Below are 14,151 nucleotides of genomic sequence, written 5' to 3'. Positions count from 1 at the left end.
GGTTCAAAAGTTATTAACATAAACATAAGTGCAACTTTGGACAGCTGGTGGCGCTAGAGGGATTGAGATAGAGACTCCAAACTTGCTATGAACATAAGTCAGACTGTCCTCTAACTGTGTGCCAAATTTCACAACTTTCCCGCAAGCGGTTCTATGGGCTGCCATAGACTTCAAGAGCGGAAGAATAATAATAATAAATATAGCTGCAAGCAGCAATTACGGGGGCCAAGCACAAAAACGGCACAAGGAGCCAGCCAACATGGCTGGGAGCATCAGACCAACAGCAGCAGTGAGCAATTAGAAAAAAAAGTTATTAGCATTTTTGTCAATTTTGTTATAACTTTTGACCACAAGGTGGCGCTGGTCCAAAACTACTCAGGCTCCGTCAGGGCATTGTCCTGATGACCCATACCAAATTTATGAATTTTTGTCGAACCCATCAGAAGTTACAAGCAAAAATAGCCATTTTTCATATTTCCCCTCCAGTAGGTGGCGCTGCGCCGAAACACTGTATATTGCCTCAGGTCATGCTTGTGATGACACGTACCAAGTTTGGTCTGAATATGTCAAAGCATTGTAGAGATACAGCTTCAAGAGTAATTTTTGCATCATGCCTCAAATTCTTTGCTCCGGTATACGAAAACGGTTTGACTTATCGACTTGAAATCCATAACTTTTTGTCGGCATGGTCTGAAGATGATATGGTTCAATTTTGGTGAAAATCGGAGCAACGGTCTAGGAGGAGTTCGAAAAAGTAGGTTTTCAAAGTAAAACGATATGGCGGACAGGAAGTTCAGCTGACTATGGCAAATTTGTAATCTATGTTCTCAGCATGACCCAAGGAATCTATTGAGACCAGTTTCATTACAATTGGTTAATATAGTCAAAAGTTATTAGCATTTTTGTAAATTTCGTTATAACTTTTGACCACAAGGTGGCGCAGTGCTGAAACTTCTCATGCTCCTTCAGGGCTTTGTCCTGATGACCCATACCGAGTTTCGTAACGATACGCTAATGCGTTCGTAAAATACAGCATTTTAGCACAAAATTCAAAATGGCCGACAGCTAAAATGGCCAATATGGGAAAATTGGATATTATTCGACTCGGCATGATGCCCCAAATCCAAGGAGACCAAATTTATGATTTTTGGACAAACCCATAAGAAGTTATAAGGAAAAATAGCCATTTTTCATATCTCCGCACCAGTAGGTGGCACTGCGCCGAAACACTGCATGGTGCCTCAGGTCATGCTTGTGATGACATATACCAAGTTTGGTCTGAATATGATAAAGTGTTGCAGAGATACAGCCTTACTTCTATTTTCGGAGGCGCTACGTACAATTCGTTCGTGTGTTTTTCGAAAACGGTTTGAGCAATCGACTTGAATTCCATAACTTTTTGTCAGCATGATCTGAAGATGATCTGGTTCAATTTTCGTGAAAATCGGAGTAACGGCCTAGGAGGAGTTCGAAAAAGTAGGTTTTTCAGAAAATTCAAAATGGCGGAAAAATTTTCATGACGGAAAATGACGTCATAGGGTGCAATCTATTCGACTTGAGCCAAGGAATCAGAGGAAAAAATAATTTTGTTTCTAGCCCTTATGGTTCAAAAGTTATTAACATAAACATAAGTGCAAATTTGGACAGCTGGTGGCGCTAGAGGGATTGAGTTAGAGACTCCAAATTTGCTATGAACATAGGTCAGACTGTCCTCTAACTGTGTGCCAAATTTCATAACTTTCCCGCAAACGGTTCTATGGGCTGCCATAGACTTCAAGAGCGGAAGAAGAAGAAGAATAATAATAAGCGTACGGAACGCCAACAATAACAATAGGTGCCTAAGCACCTTCGGTGCTTGGCCCCTAAATATAGCTGCAAGCAGCAATTACGGGGCCAAGCAAAAAAGGCACAGCAAGCCAGCCAAGATGGCTGGGAGCATCAGACCAGCTGCAACAGTAAGCAATTAAAGACCTATTAGGATCATTTTAGGCAAAAGAGCTGGAAAATGATATATACAGTCAATAATAAAGATTTAATGGTTTATCACTTTTGATCAATAGGTGGTGCTGTGACCAAATTAATGTGGTATGGTCAGAGTGAGGTAGCAATGACACTCGCTAAGGATATGACTCCCGTGAAAATAAGTCAACCAGATCAAAAGTTATAAACATATAAAAAAAAACTAGGTGGCGCTGGTTTGAAACTTCTCAGGCTCCTTCGGGACCTTGTGCTGATGACTCATACCGAGTTTCGTAACAATACGCTAATGCGTTCATAAAATACAGCATTTTTGCACAAAATTCAAAATGGCCGACAACCAAAATGGCTGATATGGGAAAATTGGATATCATTTGACTCGGCATGATGCCCCTAATCTAACAAGACCAAATTTATGATTTTTGGACAAACATATTTGAAGCTATAAGCAAAAATAATGGCTATTTTGACTTTTTTGAATCTCCAGACCAGTAGGTGGTGTTGCGACGAAACTCAGCATGTAGGCTCTGGTCTTGCTTGGGATGATTTGTACAAAGTTTGGTCTAAATATGATCAATCATTGCAGAGATACAGCCATGAGTCCAAACTGGGTGCTCTGTGTTAAATTAATTTGCGTGTTTTTTGAGAAGGGTTGAGTTTATCAAAAAGCTTTTGATAACTTTTTGCCAGAATGGTCTGAAGATGATCTGGTTCAATTTTCATAATAATCAGACCAACAGCCTAAGACGAGTTCGAAAAAGTAGGTTTTTCGCAAAATTCAAAATGGCGGACAAACCATAAGTCGAAACCTAGCATGTTTGGTATCGTTAGACTCAGCAGGGATTCAGGAGTCTAACGTCATGACTCTTTTGAAAATAAGTTGACCACACCCATATTGATAAGCATTTGAATATTTTATTTTACCACTATGTGGCGCTGGTCCGAAACTTCTCAGGCTTGTTCAGGGCATCGTGCTGATGACCCATACCGAGTTTTGTGGTGATATGCTAATGCATTCATAAAATACAGAATTTTAGCACAAAATTCAAAATGGCCGACGGCTAAAATGGCTGATATGGTAATTATGGATATCACTCGACTCGGCATGATGCCCTGAATCTGACGTGACCACATTTATGATTTATGGACAAACCATTCAGAAGTTATTAGCATAAATAGCCATTTTTCGTATCTCTGGACCAGTAGGTGGCACTGCACCAAAACGCAGCAGGTTGCCTCAAGTCATGCTTATGATGACATGTACCCAGTTTGGACTGAAAACGATAAAGCATTGTGGAGATATAGCCTCAAGTCTGATTTTGCGAACTTTTTGTTTAATTAATTTATGAAGTTTTCAAGAACGGTTTGTTATATCAACAAGCTTTTGATAACATTTTGTTGGCATGGTCTCAAGATGATCTGGTTCAATTTTGATGATAATCAGAGTAACAGTCTAGGAGGAGTTCGAAAAAGTAGGTTTTTCGCAAAATTCAACATGGCGGACAAACCATAAGTCGAAACCTAGCAAGTTTGGTATTGTTGGACTCAGCAGTGATTCAGGAGTCTAAGGACATGACTCTTTTGAAAACAAGTCGACCACAGTCAAAGTGATAAACATTTGAATATTTGATTTTACCACTAGGTGGCGCTGGTGCGAAACTTCTCAGGCTGGTTCAGGGCATCATGCTGATGACCCATACCGAGTTTTGTGACGATACGCTGATGCGTTCATAAAATACAGCATTTTAGCACAAAATTAAAAATGGCCGACGACCAAAATGGCTGATATGGTAATAATGGTTATCATTCGACTCGGCATGATGCCCCTAATCTAACAAGACCAAAGTTATGATTTTTGGACAAACCTATCTGAAGCTGCAAGCAAAAATAACCATTTTTTGTATATCCAAACCAGTAGGTGGCGCTGCACCAAAACTCAGCATGTAGGCTCTGGTCTTGCTTGGGATGATATGTATGAACTTTGGTCTGAATATGATAAAGCATTGCAGAGATACAGCCATGAGTCCAAATTGGGTGCTCTATGTTAAATTAATTTGCGTGTTATTTGAGAATGGTTTGATTTACCGAAAAGCTTTTGATAACTTTTTGCCAGAATGGACTGAAGATGATCTGGTTTGATTTTCATGACAATCAAATGAAGCGTCTAGGACGAGTTTGAAAAAGTAGGTTTTTCGCAAAATGCAACATGGCGGACAAACCATATTTCGAAACCTAACATGTTTGGTATCGTTGGACTCAGCAGGGATTCAGGAGTCTAAGGACATGACTCTTTTGAAAACAAGTCGACCACAGTCAAAGTGATAAGCATTTGAATATTTGATTTTACCACTAGGTGGCGCTGGTGCGAAACTTCTCAGGCTGGTTCAGGGCATCATGCTGATGACCCATACCGAGTTTTGTGACGATACGCTGATGCGTTCATAAAATACAGCATTTTAGCACAAAATTAAAAATGGCCGACGACCAAAATGGCTGATATGGTAATAATGGTTATCATTCGACTCGGCATGATGCCCCTAATCTAACAAGACCAAAGTTATGATTTTTGGACAAACCATTCAGAAGTTATTAGCCAAAATACCATTTTTCGTATCTCCGGACCTGTAGGTGGCACTGCACTGAAACACAGCATGTTGGCTTAAGTCATACTTGTGATGACATGTATGAAGTTTGGTCAAAATACGATAAATCATTTTGGAGATATAGCCTTAAGTGTGATTTTGCGAGCTTTCGGTCGAATTCATTTGTGCCCTATTCGAGAACGGATGGATCTATCGAAAAGCTTTTGATAACTTTTTGCAGTCATAGTCTGAAGATGATCTGGTCCAATTTTTGTGAAAATCGGAGTAACGCCCTAGGAGGAGTTCGAAAAAGTAGGTTTTTCAGAAAAATCAAAATGGCGGGAAAATTTTCATGACGGAAAATGACGTCATATAGTGCAATCGATTCGCCTTGACCCAAGGAATCAGAGGAAAAAAGAATTTTGTTTCTAGCCCATACGGTTCAAAAGTTATTAGCATAAACAGAAGTGCAACTTTGGACAGCTGGTGGCGCTAGAGGGATTGAGTTAGAGACTCCAAATTGGCTATGGACACAGTTCAGACTGTCCTCTAACTGTGTGCCAAATTTCACAACTTTTTACCATACGGTTCTATGGGCTGCCATAGACTTCAAGAGCGGAAGAATAATAAATATAGCTGCAAGCAGCAATTATGGGGCCAAGCAAAAAGCGGCACAACAAGCCAGCCAAGATGGCTGGGAGCATTAGACCAGCTGCAACAGTGAGCAATTAAAGACCTATTAAGATCATTTAAGGCAAAAGAGTTGGAAAATTTATATACAGTCAAGAATAAATATTTACTGGTTTATCACTTTCAACCAATAGGTGGCGCTGTGACCAAATGAATGTGGTTTGGTCAGAGGGAGGTGACAATGACACTCGCTAAGGATATGACTCCCGTAAAAATAAGTCAACCAGATCAAAAGTTATATGCATATGGAAAAAAAAACACTAGGTGGCACTAATTTTGAACTACTCAGACTTCTTCAGGTCCTTGTGCTGATGACCCATACAGAGTTTCGTAACGATACGCTAATGCATTCATAAAATACAGCATTTTAAAACAAAATCCAAAATGGCCGACGACCAAAATGGCCGACATGGGAAAATTGGATATCATTCGACTCCGCATGATGCCCCAAATCGAAAAAGACCAACTTTATGATTTTTGGACAAAACTATCTGAAGCTATAAGCAAAAGTAATGGCTATTTTGGCTTTTTTGTATCTCCAGACCAGTAGGTGGCATTACGATGAAACTCAGCATGTAGGCTCTGTTGTTGCTTGGGATGATATGTATGATGTTTGGTCTAAATATGATAAATCATTGCAGAGATACAGCCATGAGTCCAAATTGGGTGCTCTGCGTTAAATTTATTTGCGCATTATTTGAGAATGGTTGAGTTTGTCAAAAAGCTTTTGATAACTTTTTGCCACAATGGACTGAAGATGATCTGATTTGATTTTCATGACAATCAAATGAAGCGGCAAGGACGAGTTCGAAAAAGCAGGTTTTTCGCAAAATTCAACACGACGGACAAATCATAAGTCGAAACCTAGCATGTTTGGTACCGTTGGACTCAGAAGGGATTCAGGAGTCTAAGGATATGACTCTTTTGAAAATAAGTTGATCACAGTCAAAGTGATAAGCATTTGAATATTTGATTTTACCACTAAGTGGCGCTGGTGTGAAACTTCTCAGGCACCTTCATGGCATTGTGCTGATGACCTATACCGAGTTTTGTGATGATGCGCTAATGCATTCATAAAATACAGCATTTTAGCACAAAATTCAAAATGTGAATATCGGATATTATTCAACTCGGCATGATGCCCTGAATCTAACAAGACCATAATTATGATTTTTGGACAAAAACATCAGAAGTTATAATCATAAATATCCATTTTTCGTATCTCTGGACCAGTAGGTGGCGCTGCACCAAAACGCTGCAGGTTGCCTCAAGTCATGCTTATGATGACATGTACCCAGTTTGGTCTGAAAACGATAAAGCATTGTGGAGATATAGCCTCAAGTCTGATTTTGCGAGCTTTTTGTTGAATTCATTTGTGAAGTTTTCAAGAACGGTTTGTTATATCAAAAAGCTTTTGATAACTTTTTGTTGGCATGGTCTCAAGATGATCTGGTTCAATTTTGGTGATAATCAGAGTAACGTTCTAGGACGAGTTCAAAAAAGCAGGTTTTTCGCAAAATTCAACATGGCGGACAGACCATAAGTCGAAACCTAGCATGTTTGGTATCGTTGGACTCAGCAGGGATTCAGGAGTCTAAGATCATGACTATTTTGAAAATAAGTCGACCACACTCATAGTGATAAGAATTTGAATATTTGATTTTACCACTAGGTGGCGCTGGTGCGAAACTTCTCAGGCTCGTCCAGGGCATCGTACTGATGACCCATATCGAGTTTTGTGATGATATGCTAATGTGTTTGTAAAATACAGCATTTTATCACAAAATTACAAATGGCCGACGACCAAAATGACTGGTATGGTAATAATGGTTATCATTCGACTGGGCATGATGCCCCTAATCTAACAAGACCAAAGTTATGATTTTTGGACAAACCTATCTGAAGCTGCAAGCAAAAATAACAATTTTTTGTATATCCAAACCAGTAGGTGGCGCTGTGCCAAAACTCAGCATGTAGGCTCTGGTCTTGCTTGGGATGATATGTATGAACTTTGGTCTGAATATGATAAAGCATTGCAGAGATACAGCCATGAGTCCAAATTGGGTGCTCTACGTTAAATTAATTTGCGTGTTATTTGAGAATGGTTTGATTTACCGAAAAGCTTTTGATAACTTTTTGCCAGAATGGACTGAAGATGATCTGGTTTGATTTTCATGACAATCAAATGAAGCGTCTAGGACGAGTTTGAAAAAGTAGGTTTTTCGCAAAATTCAACATGGCGGACAAACCATATTTCGAAACCTAACATGTTTGGTATCGTTGGACTCAGCAGGGATTCAGGAGTCTAAGGACATGACTCTTTTGAAAACAAGTCGACCACAGTCAAAGTGATAAGCATTTGAATATTTGATTTTACCACTAGGTGGCGCTGGTGCGAAACTTCTCAGGCTGGTTCAGGGCATCATGCTGATGACCCATACCGAGTTTTGTGACGATATGCTGATGCGTTCATAAAATACAGCATTTTAGCACAAAATTCAAAATGGCCGACGGCCAAAATGGCTGATATGGTAATAATGGTTATCATTCGACTCGGCATGATACCCTGAATCTGACGTGACCACATTTATGATTTCTGGACAAACCATTCAGAAGTTATTAGCCAAAATAACCATTTTTCGTATCTCCGGATCAAGTAGGTGGCACTGCACTGAAACACAGCATGTTGGCTTAAGTCATGCTTGTGATGACATGTATGAAGTTTGGTCAAAATACGATAAATCATTTTGGAGATATAGCCTTAAGTGTGATTTTGCGAGCTTTCGGTCGAATTCATTTGTGCCCTATTCGAGAACGGATGGATCTATCGAAAAGCTTTTGATAACTTTTTGCAGTCATGGTCTGAAGATGATCTGGTCCAATTTTTGTGAAAATCGGAGTAACGCCCTAGGAGGAGTTCGAAAAAGTAGGTTTTTCAGAAAAATCAAAATGGCGGGAAAATTTTCATGACGGAAAATGACGTCATATAGTGCAATCGATTCGCCTTGACCCAAGGAATCAGAGGAAAAAAGAATTTTGTTTCTAGCCCATACGGTTCAAAAGTTATTAGCATAAACAGAAGTGCAACTTTGGACAGCTGGTGGCCCTAGAGGGATTGAGTTAGAGACTCCAAATTGGCTATGGACACAGTTCAGACTGTCCTCTAACTGTGTGCCAAATTTCACAACTTTTTACCATACGGTTCTATGGGCTGCCATAGACTCCAAGAGCGGAAGAATAATAAATATAGCTGCAAGCAGCAATTACGGGGCCAAGCAAAAAAGGCACAAGCAAGCCAGCCAAGATGGCTGGGAGCATCAGACCAGCTGCAACAGTAAGCAATTAAAGACCTATTAGGATCATTTTAGGCAAAAGAGCTGAAAAATGATATATTACAGTCAATAATAAAGATTTAATGGTTTATCACTTTTGATCAATAGGTGGTGCTGTGACCAAATTAATGTGGTATGGTCAGAGTGAGGTAGCAATGACACTCGCTAAGGATATGACTCCCGTGAAAATAAGTCAACCAGATCAAAAGTTATAAACATATGAAAAAAACACTAGATGGTGCTGGTTTGAAACTTCTCAGGCTCCTTCGGGACCTTGTGCTGATGACTCATACCGAGTTTTGTAACAATACGCTAATGCGTTCATAAAATACAGCATTTTTGCACAAAATTCAAAATGGCCGACAACCAAAATGGCTGATATGGGAAAATTGGATATCATTCGACTCGGCATGATGCTCCTAATCTAACAAGACCAAATTTATGATTTTTGGACAAACATATTTGAAGCTATAAGCAAAAATAATGGCTATTTTGGCTTTTTTGAATCTCCAGACCAGTAGGTGGTGTTGCGACGAAACTCAGCATGTAGGCTCTGGTCTTGCTTGGGATGATTTGTATGAAGCTTGGTCTAAATATGATCAATCATTGCAGAGATACAGCCATGAGTCCAAACTGGGTGCTCTGTGTTAAATTAATTTGCGTGTTTTTTGAGAATGGTTGAGTTTATCAAAAAGCTTTTGATAACTTTTTGCCAGAATGGTCTGAAGATGATCTGGTTCAATTTTCATAATAATCAGACCAACAGCCTAGGACGAGTTCGAAAAAGTAGGTTTTTCGCAAAATTCAAAATGGCGGACAAACCATAAGTCGAAACCTAGCATGTTTGGTATCGTTAGACTCAGCAGGGATTCAGGAGTCTAAGGTCATGACTCTTTTGAAAATAAGTTGACCACACCCATATTGATAAGCATTTGAATATTTGATTTTACCACTAGGTGGCGCTGGTCCGAAACTTCTCAGGCTTGTTCAGGGCATCGTGCTGATGACCCATACCGAGTTTTGTGGTGATATGCTAATGCATTCATAAAATACAGCATTTTATCACAAAATTCAAAATGGCCGACGGCTAAAATGGCTGATATGGTAATAATGGATATCACTCGACTCGGCATGATGCCCTGAATCTGACGTGACCACATTTATGATTTATGGACAAACCATTCAGAAGTTATTAGCATAAATAGCCATTTTTCGTATCTCTGGACCAGTAGGTGGCACTGCACCAAAACGCTGCAGGTTGCCTCAAGTCATGCTTATGATGACATGTACCCAGTTTGGTCTGAAAACGATAAAGCATTGTGGAGATATAGCCTCAAGTCTGATTTTGCGAACTTTTTGTTTAATTCATTTATGAAGTTTTCAAGAACGGTTTGTTATATCAACAAGCTTTTGATAACTTTTTGTTGGCATGGTCTCAAGATGATCTGGTTCAATTTTGATGATAATCAGAGTAACAGTCTAGGAGGAGTTCGAAAAAGTAGGTTTTTCGCAAAATTCAACATGGCGGACAAACCATAAGTCAAAACCTAGCAAGTTTGGTATTGTTGGACTCAGCAGGGATTCTGGAGTCTAAGGATATGACTCATTTGAAAATAAATTGACCACACTTAAAGTGATAAGCATTTGAATATTTGATTTTACCACTAGGTGGCGCTGGTCCGAAACTTTTCAGGCTCGTTCAGGGCACCGTACTAATGACCCATACCGAGTTTTGTGACGATATGCTAATGCGTTCATAAAATACAGCATTTTAGCACAAAATTCAAAATGGCCGACAGCCAAAATGGCTGATATGGTAATAATGGTATTCATTCGACTCGGCATGATGCCCCGAATCTGACAAGACCACATTTATGATTTATGGACAAACCATTCAGAAGTTATTAGCATAAATAGCCATTTTTCATATCTCCAGACCAGTAGGTGGCACTGCGTTGAAACACTGCATGTTGCCTCAAGTCATGCTTGTGATGACTTGTATGAAGTTTGGTCAGAATACCATAAATCGTTTTGGAGATATAGCCTTAAGTGTGATTTTGCGAGCTTTCGGTCGAATTCATTTGTGCCCTATTCGAGAACGGATGGATCTATCGAAAAGCTTTTGATAACTTTTTGCAGTCATCGTCTGAAGATGATCTGGTCCAATTTTTGTGAAAATCGGAGTAACGCCCTAGGAGGAGTTCGAAAAAGTAGGTTTTTCAGAAAAATCAAAATGGCGGGAAAATTTCCATGACGGAAAATGACGTCATATAGTGCAATCGATTCGCCTTGACCCAAGGAATCAGAGGAAAAAAGAATTTTGTTTCTAGCCCATACGGTTCAAAAGTTATTAGCATAAACAGAAGTGCAACTTTGGACAGCTGGTGGCGCTAGAGGGATTGAGTTAGAGACTCCAAATTGGCTATGGACACAGTTCAGACTGTCCTCTAACTGTGTGCCAAATTTCACAACTTTTTACCATACGGTTCTATGGGCTGCCATAGACTCCAAGAGCGGAAGAATAATAATAAGAAGAATATAGCTGCAAGCAGCAATTACGGGCCAAGCAAAAAAGGCACAGCAAGCCAGCCAAGATGGCTGGGAGCATCAGACCAGCTGCAACAGTAAGCAATTAAAGACCTATTAGGATCATTTTAGGCAAAAGAGTTGGAAAATGATATATACAGTCAATAATAAAGATTTAATGGTTTCATCACTTTTGATCAGATATGACAATGTGGTAAAATGCATTTTTGCACAAAATTAAAAATGACCAAAATGGCTGATATGGTAATAATGGTTATCATTCGACTCGGCATGATGCCCCTAATCTAACAAGACCAAAGTTATGATTTTTGGACAAACCTATCTGAAGCTGCAAGCAAAAATAACCATTTTTTGTATATCCAAACCAGTAGGTGGCGCTGCACCAAAACTCAGCATGTAGGCTCTGGTCTTGCTTGGGATGATATGTATGAACTTTGGTCTGAATATGATAAAGCATTGCAGAGATACAGCCATGACGTTAAATTAATTTGCGTGTTATTTGAGAATGGTTTGATTTACCGAAAAGCTTTTGATAACTTTTTGCCAGAATGGACTGAAGATGATCTGGTTTGATTTTCATGACAATCAAATGAGCTCTAGGACGAGTTCGAAAAAGTAGGTTTTTCGCAAAATTCAACATGGCGGACAAACCATATCGAAACCTAACATGTTTGGTATCGTTGGACTCAGCAGGGATTCAGGAGTCTAAGACATGACTCTTTTGAAAACAAGTCGACCACAGTCAAAGTGATAAGCATTTGAATATTTGATTTTACCACTAGGTGGGCTGGTGCGAAACTTCTCAGGCTGGTTCAGGGCATCATGCTGATGACCCATACGAGTTTTGTGACGAACGCTGATGCGTTCATAAAATACAGCATTTTAGCACAAAATTCAAAATGGCCGACGGCCAAAATCTGATATGTAATAATGGTTATCATTCGACTCGGCATGATACCCTGAATCTGACGTGACCACATTTATGATTTCTGGACAAACCATTCAGAAGTTATTAGCCAAAATAGCCATTTTTCGTATCTCCGGACCAGTATGCACTGCACTGAAACACAGCATGTTGGCTTAAGTCATCTTGTGATGACATGTATGATGGTCAAATACGATAAACATTTTGGAGATATAGCCTTAAGTGTGATTTTGCGAGCTTTCGGTCGAATTCATTTGTGCCCTATTCGAGAACGATGGAATCGAAAAGCTTTTGATAACTTTTTGCAGTCATCGTCTGAAGATGATCTGGTCCGCTAATGGCGGGAAAATTTTGAGTCCAATCGATTCATCTTGACCCAAGGAATGAATTTTGTTTCTTACGGTTCAAAAGACATAAACAGAATATTGGAAATACTATGGACACAGTTCAGACTGTCCTCTAAGCATTTAAGAATATAGCTGCAAGCAGCAATTGCCAGCCAAGATGGCTGGGAGCATAGGCAATTAAAGAATTAGGATCATTTTAGGCTGAAAAATGATAAATATATACAGTCAATAATAAAGATTTAATGGTTTATCACTTTTGATCAATAGGTGGTGCTGTGACCAAATTAATGTGGTATGGTCAGAGTGAGGTAGCAATGACACTCGCTAAGGATATGACTCCCGTGAAAATAAGTCAACCAGATCAAAAGATATAAACATATGAAAAAAACACTAGGTGGCGCTAGTTTGAAACTTCTCAGGCTCCTTCGGGACTTTGTGATGATGACTCATACCGAGTTTCGTAACAATACGCTAATGTGTTCATAAAATACAGCATTTTTGCACAAAATTCAAAATGGCCGACAACCAAAATGGCTGATATGGGAAAATTGGATATCATTCGACTCGGCATGATGCCCCTAATCTAACAAGACCAAATTTATGATTTTTGGACAAACATATTTGAAGCTATAAGCAAAAATAATGGCTATTTTGGCTTTTTTGAATCTCCAGACCAGTAGGTGGTGTTGCGACGAAACTCAGCATGTAGGCTCTGGTCTTGCTTGGGATGATTTGTACGAAGTTTGGTGTAAATATGATAAATCATTGCAGAGATACAGCCATGAGTCCAAACTGGGTGCTCTGCGTTACATTAATTTGCGTGTTTTTTGAGAATGGTTGAGTTTATCAAAAAGCTTTTGATAACTTTTTGCCAGAATGGTCTGAAGATGATCTGGTTCAATTTTCATGATAATCAGACCAACAGCCTAGGACGAGTTCGAAAAAGTAAGTTTTTTCGCAAAATTCAAAATGGCGGACAAACCATAAGTCGAAACCTAGCGTGGTAGGTATCGTTAGACTCAGCAGGGATTCAGGAGTCTAAAGTCATGACTCTTTTGAAAATAAGTTGACCACACCCATATTGATAAGCATTTGAATATTTGATTTTACCACTAGGTGGCGCTGGTGCAAAACTTCTTAGGCTCGTTCAGGGCATCGTGCTGAAGACTCATACCGAGTTTTGTGACGATATGCTAATGCGTTCATAAAATACAGCATTTTAGCACAAATTTCAAAATGGCCGACGGCCAAAATGGCTGATATGGTAATAATGGATATCATTCAACTCGGAATGATGCCCTGAATCTGACGTAACCACATTTATGATTTATGGACAAACCATTCAGAAGTTATTAGCATAAATATCTATTTTTTATATCTCTGGACCAGTAGGTGGCACTGTGCCGAAACACTGCATGTTGCCTCAAGTCATGCTTGTGATGACATGTACAAAGATTGGTCAGAATACGATAAATTGTTTTGAAGATATAGCCTTAAGTGTGATTTTGCGAGCTTTCGGTCGAATTCTTTTGTGCCCTATTCGAGAACGGATGGATCAATCAAAAAGCTTTTGATAACTTTTTGCAGTCATGGTCTGAAGATGATCTGGTTCATTTTTTGTGAAAATCGGAGTAATGCCCTAGGAGGAGTTCGAAAAAGTAGGTTTTTCGGAAAAATCAAAATGGCGGGAAAATGTTCATGACGGAAAATGACGTCATATAGTGCAATCGATTCGTCTTGACCCAAGGAAT

The sequence above is a fragment of the Megalobrama amblycephala genome, linkage group LG5 (genome assembly GCF_018812025.1).
Source record: "Megalobrama amblycephala isolate DHTTF-2021 linkage group LG5, ASM1881202v1, whole genome shotgun sequence".
NCBI lineage: Eukaryota > Metazoa > Chordata > Actinopteri > Cypriniformes > Xenocyprididae > Megalobrama > Megalobrama amblycephala.
The sequence above is the reverse complement of the archived record's forward strand: the minus strand, read 5'-3'. Positions refer to the sequence as shown.